Here is a 12,027-nt window from a genome sequence, read left to right on the forward strand (position 1 = left end):
AAAGAAATCCCTGAACTGATCAGCAGAGTAGCATTGCCAGCATTGCAATGTGAAGCGCCCTCACAGGAGAGTTCAATATCCTGTGTGATGAATATAAGAAATGGTCATATTTTATCGTTTGTAATTTTTCAGTAATATTATTAAAACCTAGGTTAAAATGTGTCCAGACAGTATGTCTGCTAGAGCTGTGATTAAAAGTGCGGTAATCAGTGATTTTAGAAGGGAAAGTGTTTTACTAATGGATATTAAAAGCCATTTTTTTTCTGTGTGCAGATAGAGAGCTAATGTAATGTTCTAACATATTGATCCTGACTAAACAAGTCAAGGCACATCTTGTAACAAAAGGAAAAAGAATGCTGTGTGCTTTGAGTGCAACTGATGTAGCTAATGGGAAGGGCCAGGTCTGTCTGGACAAGGTAGTTGATTTCAGGACTCTAAGGTAGGAAGAATGTTTTCAGCTTGGTCCTCAAAAAAGGTTTCTCTCTCCAAGGATTCTGCACCAAGATAAAACCTGTTTTTGTAACTTTATCCATAAGTGGTATTTGAACTAGATTGATTTCCTTAATTGGAATGTAGAGGCAGGTTTCAGGAAGCAAGTTAAAATGTTGCAACTGTTAAATGTAAAGCTATTTGTTTATTGCTAATGTTCTTAATTCTGGGTGAAAATTAAAGTTTGTTGTTAATATAAAGCACTGGTAACACTGGTTAGGGTTACCACTCCTGTGGGACAGCAACATTTTATCACAGTTATACCAAATGTAAATAGTTGGGTTCTCGATCCGGACCCAAGTATAGCCCAACACTTCCACTGGAACAGGTGGGACATTATGGTAAACCATGCAAGTCAAAATCCCCAAAATGCACAGGATCATTGAGCTGATGCATATCATCTGTAATGAGCCTTTCTCCCTCCCGAGCAGGGATGCTTGCATAACCTTGGCTCGCTTCCAGGTGGCAAAACATGGCATAACAATCAGTAATGTTAGCCAAACAGAACTGTATGGTTCCAAGTATTCAAACACTAAAGTGTATTCAGACTCAAACTTCAGATCTGAACACTCTTCTCTATTCCTGGAACAGCTTTGTCCATCCTCCTTGTGGTCCCCAGAACACATAGTGGTCAGACTAGCCTACCATCCAGGAGATAACCACAATGCCTCCAGTGGAAGTGCTAGAAGAGGGTGATCAGCAGTCTCAGAAGTCTTTATCTCCAACAATAATGGTACAGCTGGTCAACACAGTAACCACTGTGCAAACCCTGCAGCTTCCCACCAGCATGCCAGGACCACAAGGGATGTGGAAACTGATAGAAGTCTCCCATCGTGATCTGAATCCTGCCCACAATGGGCGGGGCCTAGACTTACATAGTTAAAAGAGCTTAAAAGCTCACTTAGCTATGCTGCCGCCGGATCTAACTGGCACCCGGCATCTGCCAGTTTCGCCGAGAGACCCCAGATGGGCGCTGTTTAGCACTGCTCCCCACAAATGGGGACCAGACAGAATGGTATTGGGGATGTTCACCCAGGCAATCAAAGGCTCCCGGGTGGTCAGCCTCTGACACCCTGGCACCGCTGGTGCCACCTGCGCAACTTGCCACTGCCAGCCTGGAACCCTGGCAGTGCCATGAGGTAGCACTGGGGTTCTGTCAGTGTTCCAGGCTGGCGTTTTGCCCACACCAGGGATCAGGCCCAGGGGTTTACTGCCCGTATGTGATGTGGTGCGAGGATCCCGCCAACTTGGGCATGACGGGGGTCGGGGGTTGCGTTGGGGGGGTCGAGAGATATGGTGCTCCGATCTCTTCCTGAACTGAAGTGCCCATCGGAGTGTTGTTTGATAGCGGGATCATTCCCGGCATTTGGACTCTTTTTCTTTTTTAGTTAAATCGTACCCAGTTACAGAATACTGTGGTGATAGCAATGATATGATAACAGCATTGAACATGTAGGAGACTGATGACAATGTAAGACATGAAGTAAACCAGTGTAACTCTACATACATTGGATAAAAGCTTGGGGGATGTGTAGTATAAGGGTATCACATATACTGGGTTCATGTGCAACTGAGTTCAGTACTGCACACACAGTGGTGTAAGAAGGCACATGACCCAGAACCAGGGGTCAGTCTGGTGTTGAGTAGAGATCCTCTGTGACTGCAACAAATGTAATCTAACCCTCCTTCCTGACCACCCAGCAGCCATTGAGAGGGTTGATCACACCACCCTCCTCCAGTATCTCTCCATTGTTGTCCAGCTCAGTGGTACTGCACTCACCTCTGTTTGTTCTTATTTATGCAGTATTTGTCATCAATCAGCTGCAGTGGCTTCCTCTTCTCAGTGCACATTGCCGCCTTTGCTGGTCCCCAAAGATGCTTCGACAAAGAGTCATCGGACTAGAAACATTAGCTCTTTTCTCTCCCTACAGATGCTGCCAGACTTGCTGAGATTTTCCAGCATTTTCTCTTTCGTTTCAGATTCCAGCATCCGCAATAATTTGCTTTTACCCAAAGATCTATCCTTGGTTATCTCCTATCTCTCATCTCATTCCCGTAACAGCCTCCCCGAACAGGCGCCAGAATGTGGCGACTAGGGGCTTTTCACAGTAACTTCATTGAAGCTTACTTGTGACAATAAGCGATTTTCATTTCATTTTCATTTTCATTTCATTTCATTCATTGGCCACACTTTTCTGGCCACTCATGCTGGCAGGATCTTCTAGTCCCACCACCGGCACACCCCCACCACTGCGGTAAGGAGTGCATTCAATGGGAAACCCCATTGACAATGGTGAGACCAGAAGATACCACCACCAACATGAAGTAGGTTGCGTGGAAAATCCCACCCTATGATTCCCCTCACTAAGATCACCCGAAATCACATCATCAATTTCTATGCCCAGCTCTACCTCACCATTACATTTCGAGATCTTTCTGCTGTCTCGAAGTTGTCAGGCAGCTGGTCCAGCAGCCAGTACTGGATGCAGATACATTTCCTTCCAATATAAATATTGGGAAGACCAAAGCCATTGCCTTCAGTCTCCACCACAAACACCGTTACCTATCCACCAACTCTAGCCCTCGCCCTGGGAAATACCGGAGACTGAACACTATTTGACCCCAAGCTGAGCTTGCGACCACACATCCACACTATCAGTAAGACTGTCTATTTTCACTGTTGCAACATCATTCAGCTCCGCCCCTGCTTCAGCTCATTTGCCGCTGAAAACCTCATTCATGCCGTCTCTATTGACTATTTTAACACATGCCTGGCTGGCCTCCTGTGCAACCATGAGGTCACCAAAAACTCTGCTACCGATGTCCTTATCCTCACAAAGTCCTGTTCACCCACCATCCCTGCGCTCACTCTTCTATATCGGTTCGAGGTTAAGCAGAGCTTCCATTTTAAAATTCTCACCCTTGTTTTCAAATCTCTCCGTGGCCTCACCCTCCCTATCTCTGTAATCTACTACAGCCTATGAAATATCTGCATTTCTCTCTCTCTGATCTCTTGAGCATCCCTTATTTTAATCACTCAATGGTTACTGTGCCTTCAGTTGCCCAGGCCCTAAGTTCTCAAATTCCCTTCTAAGCCTCTCCAATTCTTCCTCCACCTTTAAGATGCTTCTTAAAGCCCATGTCTTATCAAGCTTTGATCATTTGCCATAATTTCTGACATGGCTCTGCATCAAATTGTGTTTGATAATGCACCTTGGAATGTTTTGCTGTTCTTGCTGGGGCTCCCCTGCGACCGACAACTCCTCTTAACGCTCAGCCATACAGATCAGGGGCATCATTCTCCGACCCCCCAGAGGGTCGAAGAATGGCCGTTGGCCGCCGTGAATCCCGCCCCCGCCGAAGTCTCCGAAGGGAGAAAAGTCGGCGGGGCGTTAATGGCGCCGCTGCCGCGGAGAATGTCACGGGTCTGCGCAACGCAGCCGATTTTCGGTCTGCCGATATTCTCCCTTCCGGATGGGCCAAAGTCCCGTCGACGTGATGACCGTTCACGTCGACGTGAATCAAACCTCCTTTTCATCGGCGTGACCCGGTGCTCCACGCTCACGCCGACCAGCGTGGAGGTGAGTGACGGCCTTGGGGGGTTGGGTCTGGGCAGGAAATGGCGTGGCCGCAGTCTGATTGCGTGAGGAGAGGTGTGTCTCGGCTTGTGTGTGTGTGTGGGTGCGGCGGGGGGGGGGGGGGGGGGGGGGGTGGTTAGAGTAGGCTGGGCTCCGTGCTGGGATGGAGGTTGGGGGGGGGGTCCGTGCTGGGGTGGAGGTTGGGGGGGGTCCGTGCCGGTGTGGAGGTTGGGGGTTGGGGGTCCGTGCTGGGGTGGAGGCTGGGGGGGGGGTCCGTGCCGGGGTGGAGGTTGGGGGGGGGTCCGTGCCGGGGTGGAGGTTGGGGGGGTCCGTGCCGGGGTGGAGGTTGGGGGGGGGTCCGTGCCGGGGTGGAGGTTGGGGGGGGTCCGTGCTGGGGTGGAGGTTGGGGGGGGGTCCGTGCTGGGGTGGAGGTTGGGGGGGGGGTCCGTGCTGGGGTGGAGGTTGAGGGGGGTCCGTGCGGGGTGGAGGTTGGGGGGGTCCGTGCCGGGGTGGAGGTTGGGTGGGGTCCGTGCCGGGGTGGAGGTTGGGGGGGGGGGGTCCGTGCCGGGGTGAAGGTTGGGGGGGGTCTGTGCTGGGGTGGAGGTTGGGGGGGGGGGTCCGTGCCGGTGTGGAGGTTGGGGGTTGGGGGGGGGGGTCCGTGCCGGGGTGGAGGTTGGGGGGGGTCCGTGCCGGGGTGGAGGTTGGGGGGGGGGTCCGTGCTGGGGTGGAGGTTGGGGGGGGGGTCCGTGCCGGGGTGGAGGTTGGGGGTTGGGGGGGGGTCCGTGCTGGGGTGGAGGTTGGGGGGGGTCCGTGCTGGGGTGGAGGTTGGGGGGGGTCCATGCTGGGGTGGAGGTTGGGGGGTGTCCGTGCCGGGGTGGAGGTTGGGGGGGGGGTCCGTGCCGAGGAGGGGGATGGGAGGGCAAGTGAGTTGGTCCACCTGGCCAGGTGCCAGCCTCCAACAGTTGGACTCATGCGGTCCATGCCACCTGGCTGGGGGGAGGAGGGGATATGGGCAATGATGACATGTCGTCGTTCCCCTCCCCCCCACCAGGCCGTCATGTTTTCAGATCATCCAGCGATGTTGGCCGCCGTGGTGGCAGCCGCTCATGTCTATGTTGCCCTGGATGAGGAGGAGGAGGAGGAGGAGGAGGAGCGTGCCAGAGAGCGGCGCAGGCTGCCGCAGAGGGGCAGGCGGCAGCCGCCCAGGCTGGAGGGACACCTGACCGACAGGACGAGGAGGGGGAGGAGGACGTCGCGGCCCCACGGCAACGGAGGCACCCGAGGGCGCCCCGTGTGTACCGGCCCCGGCAGTCATACCAGGACCTCACGGACCGGGAATGCAGGAGGAGACTCCGGATGAGCCGGGAAACCGTGGCACACATCAGCCACCTGCTGGCACACCTGTCACCACGTGGCACTGGCGGGGGACACCCTCTCCCCGTGTCCGTCAAGGTTACGGTTACCCTGAACTTTTATGCAACGGGGTCATTCCAGGCACCGAGTGGGGACCTGTCGGGCATATCGCAGACTTCGGTGCATCGGTGCATCCGGGCAGTGACAGATGCCCTTTATGCCATGGCGCACCGCTACATCCGCTTCCCCGTGGACCGGGCCAGCCAAGATGCCCGGGCCGTGGGCTTCTCTGCCGTGGCCGGGTTCCCCATGGTCCAGGGCGCGATCGATGGGATGCACGTCGCCGTGCGGCCACCTGCAGATAACAGGGCCGTGTTCACTAATAGGAAGGGGACCTATTCGATGAACGTACAGGTGGTCTGCGACCACCGCATGATGATCCTGCACGTCTGCGCCCGTCACCCAGGCAGTGTACACGACTCATTCGTGTTGTCGCGGTCATCCATCCCCGGCATGTACGAGGGACGCCATCCCCGGCTGAGGGGCTGGTTGCTGGGCGACAGGGGCTACCCATTGCGATCGTGGCTGATGACGCCTATACGGAGGCCACGCAATGAGGCGGAGAACCGCCACAATGATGCCCATGTAGCGATAAGGGGAGTGATCGAGAGGTGCTTTGGCGTGCTGAAGATGCATTTCAGGTGCCTGGACCTCTCTGGGGGCGCCCTCCAGTATCGGTCAGATAGGGTCAGCCGCATCATTGTGGTGTGCTGCGTCCTGCACAACATAGCCCAGCAGAGGGGCGATGTGCCGCAGGCAGAGGAGGGTGGAGTGGAGGAGCAGCAGGAAGAGGCCCAGTCCTCCCCAGATGAGGGGGATGGGGTCAATGGTCAGGCAGACGGGGTAGACACAGGCGGGTGGCTGTCCACCGTTACCGGCTGGCCCAGCGGGCACGGGACAGACTGATAGACGCCCGCTTCACTGACTAGATGGGCGTGGGAATCGGGTAGTATGGCCACAGACCACACACCATGGCAACAGCGGACCACCCACACCCCCCACCCATCCACCCACCCAGCACCCTCACCCCCTCCCCAACCCAACCCACCCCACCCGCATGCACACCCCCCCACCCCATTGCCGATCCACCTGCGGCACAACGGGCCGGGCTCACACAGTTGCGGGTGGACGCGTGTCTATCGCAGGCCATGGAGGATGATGACAACCCGCCCTGCGATGAGCTCCTGGCTCTACATCGTTGGACTATGTCTGACCCATGGCCACAGTACCACCATCCACCCGGACCATCCCTGCATGCGGCTGTGACACTGCAGCGCACAGTCCCATCCTCTGCCCGGGGGATGTTGATGGCGGCCCAGAGGGAAGGGGGCAGACTCACCTGGGGCTGAGGTAAGACCACCCCTCACACACACACTTGCCCTCAACGTACATGACACCCCCGCACACTTTGGACAGAGCACAAAGGCAGCTTCGGTAGGTGTAACATTGACTTTAATAACCAAAGGAGTTCATGCACGTGCCCTAGCCCCTAAAACTCATCTGTGCCCTGCACCCGTGCCAACTTACTCAGTGTCTAATTGTTTGGCCTTACGGGCCCTTTGACTACGTCTACGTGGTTCCCCAGATGGTACAGCAGAACTGGAGGTGGACTCCTGTGATTCCTGCCCTCTGACACTGGATCCCTTTGGCGGCCATTTCCTGGGGCGTCCTGGCCTAGATGGGCCAGGCTGCGGCCCGGGCGACTGGGATGGCGAGCTGCCAGCCTGTCCTGCCCGTTGCCCACCCGATGCACCTGGGACGGAAGGGGGGGAGTCCGAGGTGTCGCGGTGTACCGGGACCTCCCCTACAGAGGGAGCCGGGACGGACCACACCACCTCCTCCTCCCTCGGGGTGCCCGATGGCCCCCAGGCCTCGACATGGGTGGGGGATGCGAACGGACTGGCCATCCGACGCCCCCCCGACATCTGGCGCTGCCAGTCCTGGAGGCCCGTGCTGGTATCGACAGGGGTCTGCAGGTTTGCAGCCATGGAGCCCAGGGTGTTGGCAAACCCTGTCTGTGACAGTGCGACGCCGGCTCGCACATGGCCACTGGCGCCTATGCCCTCAGCGATGGCCTGCTGAGACTGGGCCATGGCCTGCAGAGACTGGGCCATGGCCTGCAGAGACTGGGCCATGGCCTGCAGAGACTGGGCCATGGCCTGCTGAGACTGGGCCATGGCCTGCAGAGACTGGGCTATGGCGTTGAGCGCCTCTGCCATCTGGCGCTGGCACTGGCTCATGGCCTCCTGTGAGAGGGCAGCCATTTCCTGGGCCACAGACGCCGCCTGCACGGAAGGCCCCAGGCCTCGCAAACCGTTCCCCATGTCTGACACCGTCGCAACCATTGCCTCCACCGCGGACGCCACCCGTGCGGTGTCAGCCTGGGTGGCACGCATGACCGGCACCACTCCCAGCTCCTGGACGCGGGTGGACTCCTCCACCTGCGACCGCAGCCGCCGCAAGCCTCCCGTCACCCTCTTCGCTCGTCTCCGGGTCGGTGGTTGCATCGGATCTATGTGTGGGTGTGGTAACTGCAGGAACCCGGGATCCATCTGGGCGGCAGATGTTCGCTTGGCCTGGGCTGCCCTCCGACCACCCGGTCCCTCTGCTGCTCCTACCTCCACCTGCTGTACCGGGACGGCTGTGTTGTGCGCACCAGTGAGTGTACCAGACGCCTCATCACTAAAGTGCCCAACCGTGGTGAGTGTTTCTGCGATGGTGGAGGGTGTTGGTGACAGCAGTGGCGTTGTGTCGTGCTCTTCGGCCCACTCTGAGTCCATGGCACTTTGGGGTGGGGGTTCGTCTCCACCCATCCACTCTGACTCACTGTCCGGTATTTTGTCTTCCTGGGTAGTGCTGTCCCGGGTAGGGGTGTCCTGGGTAGTGGTGTCCTGGGTAGTGGTGTCCTGGGTAGTGGTGTCCTGGGTAGTGGTGTCCTGGCTCGGATGTGACGGGAGTCTGTGGCTGCCCCCCTCATCGCTGGATGGTCGCTCCCGCACGTGACGGGGGTGTCGTCTCCCTGTTGCTCCAGGTCTCTCCGTCTCCTGTGGTCTCCGAGGGGCATCCTGCGGGCGTCGCATGCTGGAGGGTCCGGGTCTCTCCGTCTCCCGTGGTCTCCGAGGGGCATCCTGCGGGCGTCGCATGCTGGAGGGTCCGGGTCTCTCCGTCTCCCGTGGTCTCCGAGGGGCATCCTGCGAGCGTCGCATGCTGGAGGGTCCGGGTCTCTCCATCTCCCGTGGTCTCCGAGGGGCATCCTGCGGGCGTCGCATGCTGGAGGGTCCGGGTCTCTCCGTCTCCCGTGGTCTCCGAGGGGCATCCTGCGGGCGTCGCATGCTGGAGGGTCCAGGTCTCTCCATCTCCCGTGGTCTCCGAGGGGCATCCTGCGGGCGTCGCATGCTGGAGGGTCCGGGTCTCTCCGTCTCCCGTGGTCTCCGAGGGGCATCCTGCGGGCGTCGCATGCTGGAGGGTACGGGTCTCTCCGTCCTCCTGTGGTCTCCGAGGGGCATCCTGCGGGCGTCGCATGCTGGAGGGTCCGGGTCTCTCCGTCTCCCGTGGTCTCCGAGGGGCATCCTGCGGGCATCGCATGCTGGAGGGTCCGGGTCTCTCCGTCTCCTGTGGTCTCCGAGGGGCATCCTGCGGGCGGTCTGCATCTGCGGGGATGGGTGCCTGGACGTTTGGTCCTGCGATACACAATGAAGCATGCATGGTTAGACATCAGGCAGTGATCAGGTGATACGGGGAGGGGGATATAGGGGAGGGGGGATATGGGGACGGGCTGTCGGTGGCTCACTTGCTACTATCCCCCCGACCTCTGCATCAGCAACCTCCCGGTCCTCAGGTCCACCAGCCAGTTCCAGGGCCCTTTCCTCATGTACGGTCAGTGGCCTCTCATCAGCGGGCCCTCCTCCAGTCCTCACATGCTCTCTATTGTTGTGTGCGCGCTTCTCCTGTGGGTGGGGGGGGTGGGGTGGCAGGGGTAAAAGGCAACACTGTTAGGCAGGTATATGAATGCACGCCATCGGTTGCGCGTGCATTGCAGAGGTTAAGGTTAGGGCTATATTCACTTGGGGATATGGGGCAGGGGGGATATGGGGGAGGGGGGATATGGGGGAGGGGGGATATGGGGGAGGGGGGATATGGGGGATATGGGGAGGGGGGGACATGGGGGATATGGGGGAGGGTGGGATATGGGGAGGGTGGATATGGGGGGTATGGGGGATATGGGGGAGGGGGGGATATGGGGGATATGGGAGAGGGGGGATATGGGGGAGGGGGGATAAGGGGGAGGGGGAATATGGGGGATATGGGGAGGGGGGATATGGGGGAGGGGGGATATGGGGGATATTGGGGAGGGGGGATATGGGGAGGGGGGATATGGGGAGGGGGATATGGGGGAGGGGGGATATGGGGGATATGGGGGAGGGGGATATGGGGGAGGGGGGATATGGGGGAGGGGGGATATGGGGGAGGGGGGATATGGGGAGGGGGGATATGGGGGATATGGGGGAGGGGGGATATGGGGATATGGGGGAGGGGGGATATGTGGAGGGGGGATATGGGGGAGGGGGGATATGGGGGATATGGGAGAGGGGGGATATGGGGGAGGGTGGATATGGGGGAGGGGGGATATGGGGCATATGGGGGAGGGGGGATATGGGGGAGGGGCGCTATGGGGGAGAGGGGATATGGGGGAGGGGGGATATGGGGAGGGGGGGATATGGGTGGGCTCACCCTGCCTGCTCTGACGAGGTCGTTCACCTTCTTGTGGCACTGGGTGCCTGTCCGTGGTGTCAGGGCCACAACGGTGACGGCCTCTGCCACTTCCCTCCACAGACGCCGGCTGTGGCGTGGGGCAACTCTGCGGCCGTGCCCGGGATACAGGGCGTCCCTCCTCTGCTCCACCTCGTCCAGGAGCACCTCCACATCGCGTGACTCGAACCTCGGGGCTGAGCGACGGCCAGCCATCCAGTCGGGTGTTGCGGTCGGGTGTTCCGGTCGGGTGGGGGGGAGCAGCGCGGCCTTATGAGCCGTCACGCCGTGCAGCGCGTATGACGCTGCACGGCGTGAACCACTGCGCAAGCGCGGATCCCGTTACGTCGCTGCTAGCCCATTTCGGGCCGGAGACTATCGACCCATTTTTCCGACGTGACGTAAGTCGGATTTGCGCCGTTTTTTGCGCCGATCGGCGGACTTACCGCCGATAACGGAGAATTTCGCCCCAGATTTTATTCCTGTTAAATTGCACGATTTCAGTGCGGGCATTGTTATGCACTTCAGTCCTCGTGGGCCACGGAGTGCAAAATTGGCTGATGATTGATGCAATGAATGAGATTAACTGTTAAATCTGGACATACACGGTTTATGAACCTGGTGCAAGCTTCTATTGATAGGAGGCGAGTCTGCTATAATCCAATTCTAACCACAAGCAAGCCAAAAATGTTGGGGTAAATGTTTAAACAGTAATGGGATTGTCCTGTCTGTGACATATGTTGCTATTTGTTAATCTAGCACGGCTGTGTCGCAATATTCTCATCGGGTGATTCCCGAGGGAACCTGCAAAATCAAAATATGAAAATACTCCCGAAGCAGGAAGTAACGTTTCACCTGTCTGTTCAATTCTGTGACTTTCAGTCCAAACTTTCTGAAGTAACTATACAAGAAAAGTCTTGCCATCTTGCAGAAGGAATTTAATAGCCCAACAACGGGACAAGGTTAGTTAACCTTACTGTGAAGCGTGACAGTAGACATTAGCATAAGCGTAAGCATTTTAAGGACAGGAAAAGATCTTTAATCCAAACAAACCTGTTCCTTTTTGATAGATCAGCCCCAACCACCTAACCTCTCACATTATCCCCAATCCTGTCTGGACCAATAAACCAGTTTAATTGCTTCTCAAAGTGATTTTCTTCCATATCTAATTATCTGATGCGCAAAAAATATCCTCACTTCATATCTCACTCCTATCTTGCTCACTTTTAACTTTCCAACCACGGTGGCGCAGTGGTTAGCACTGCTGCCTCACGGCGCTGAGGTCCCAGGTTTGATCCTGGCTCTGGGTCACTGTTCGTGTGGAGTTTGCACATTCTCCCTGTGTTTGCGTGGGTCGCCCCCACAAGATGTGCAGGCTAGGTGGATTGACTACGCTAAATTGTCCCTTAATTGGAAAAAATGAATTGGACACTCTAAATGTAAAGAAAAAAAAGCTTTCCAACCAGCCAATTGTCCTGTTTTTTTGGGGAGGGTTTCTGGCAATGTTTGGGTTGGAGGTGTACCCCTACATTGCACCTATGTGCCCTCAGTTTTTGCCCAGACGGTTGGTGCAATGAAGACCAGTTTTGCCACTAATGCCCACTGAAGCTAAACTTTAGTTCTATTTTTTTCAGTTGAAATTAACTCAGGTGTTCATGAAGGTTAGAGGTCATGCCACAACTATGCAAAGCCCTTGTTAGACTCAGTTCTGGGCATCGCAAGTTAGGAGGGATATATTGACCTTCGAGGGGGTGTAGGATGGGTTTATTAGAATGATACCTGGACACCAAGGTTTAAT

This window comes from Scyliorhinus torazame, chromosome 1 (assembly GCF_047496885.1).
Source record: "Scyliorhinus torazame isolate Kashiwa2021f chromosome 1, sScyTor2.1, whole genome shotgun sequence".
NCBI classification, from domain to species: domain Eukaryota; kingdom Metazoa; phylum Chordata; class Chondrichthyes; order Carcharhiniformes; family Scyliorhinidae; genus Scyliorhinus; species Scyliorhinus torazame.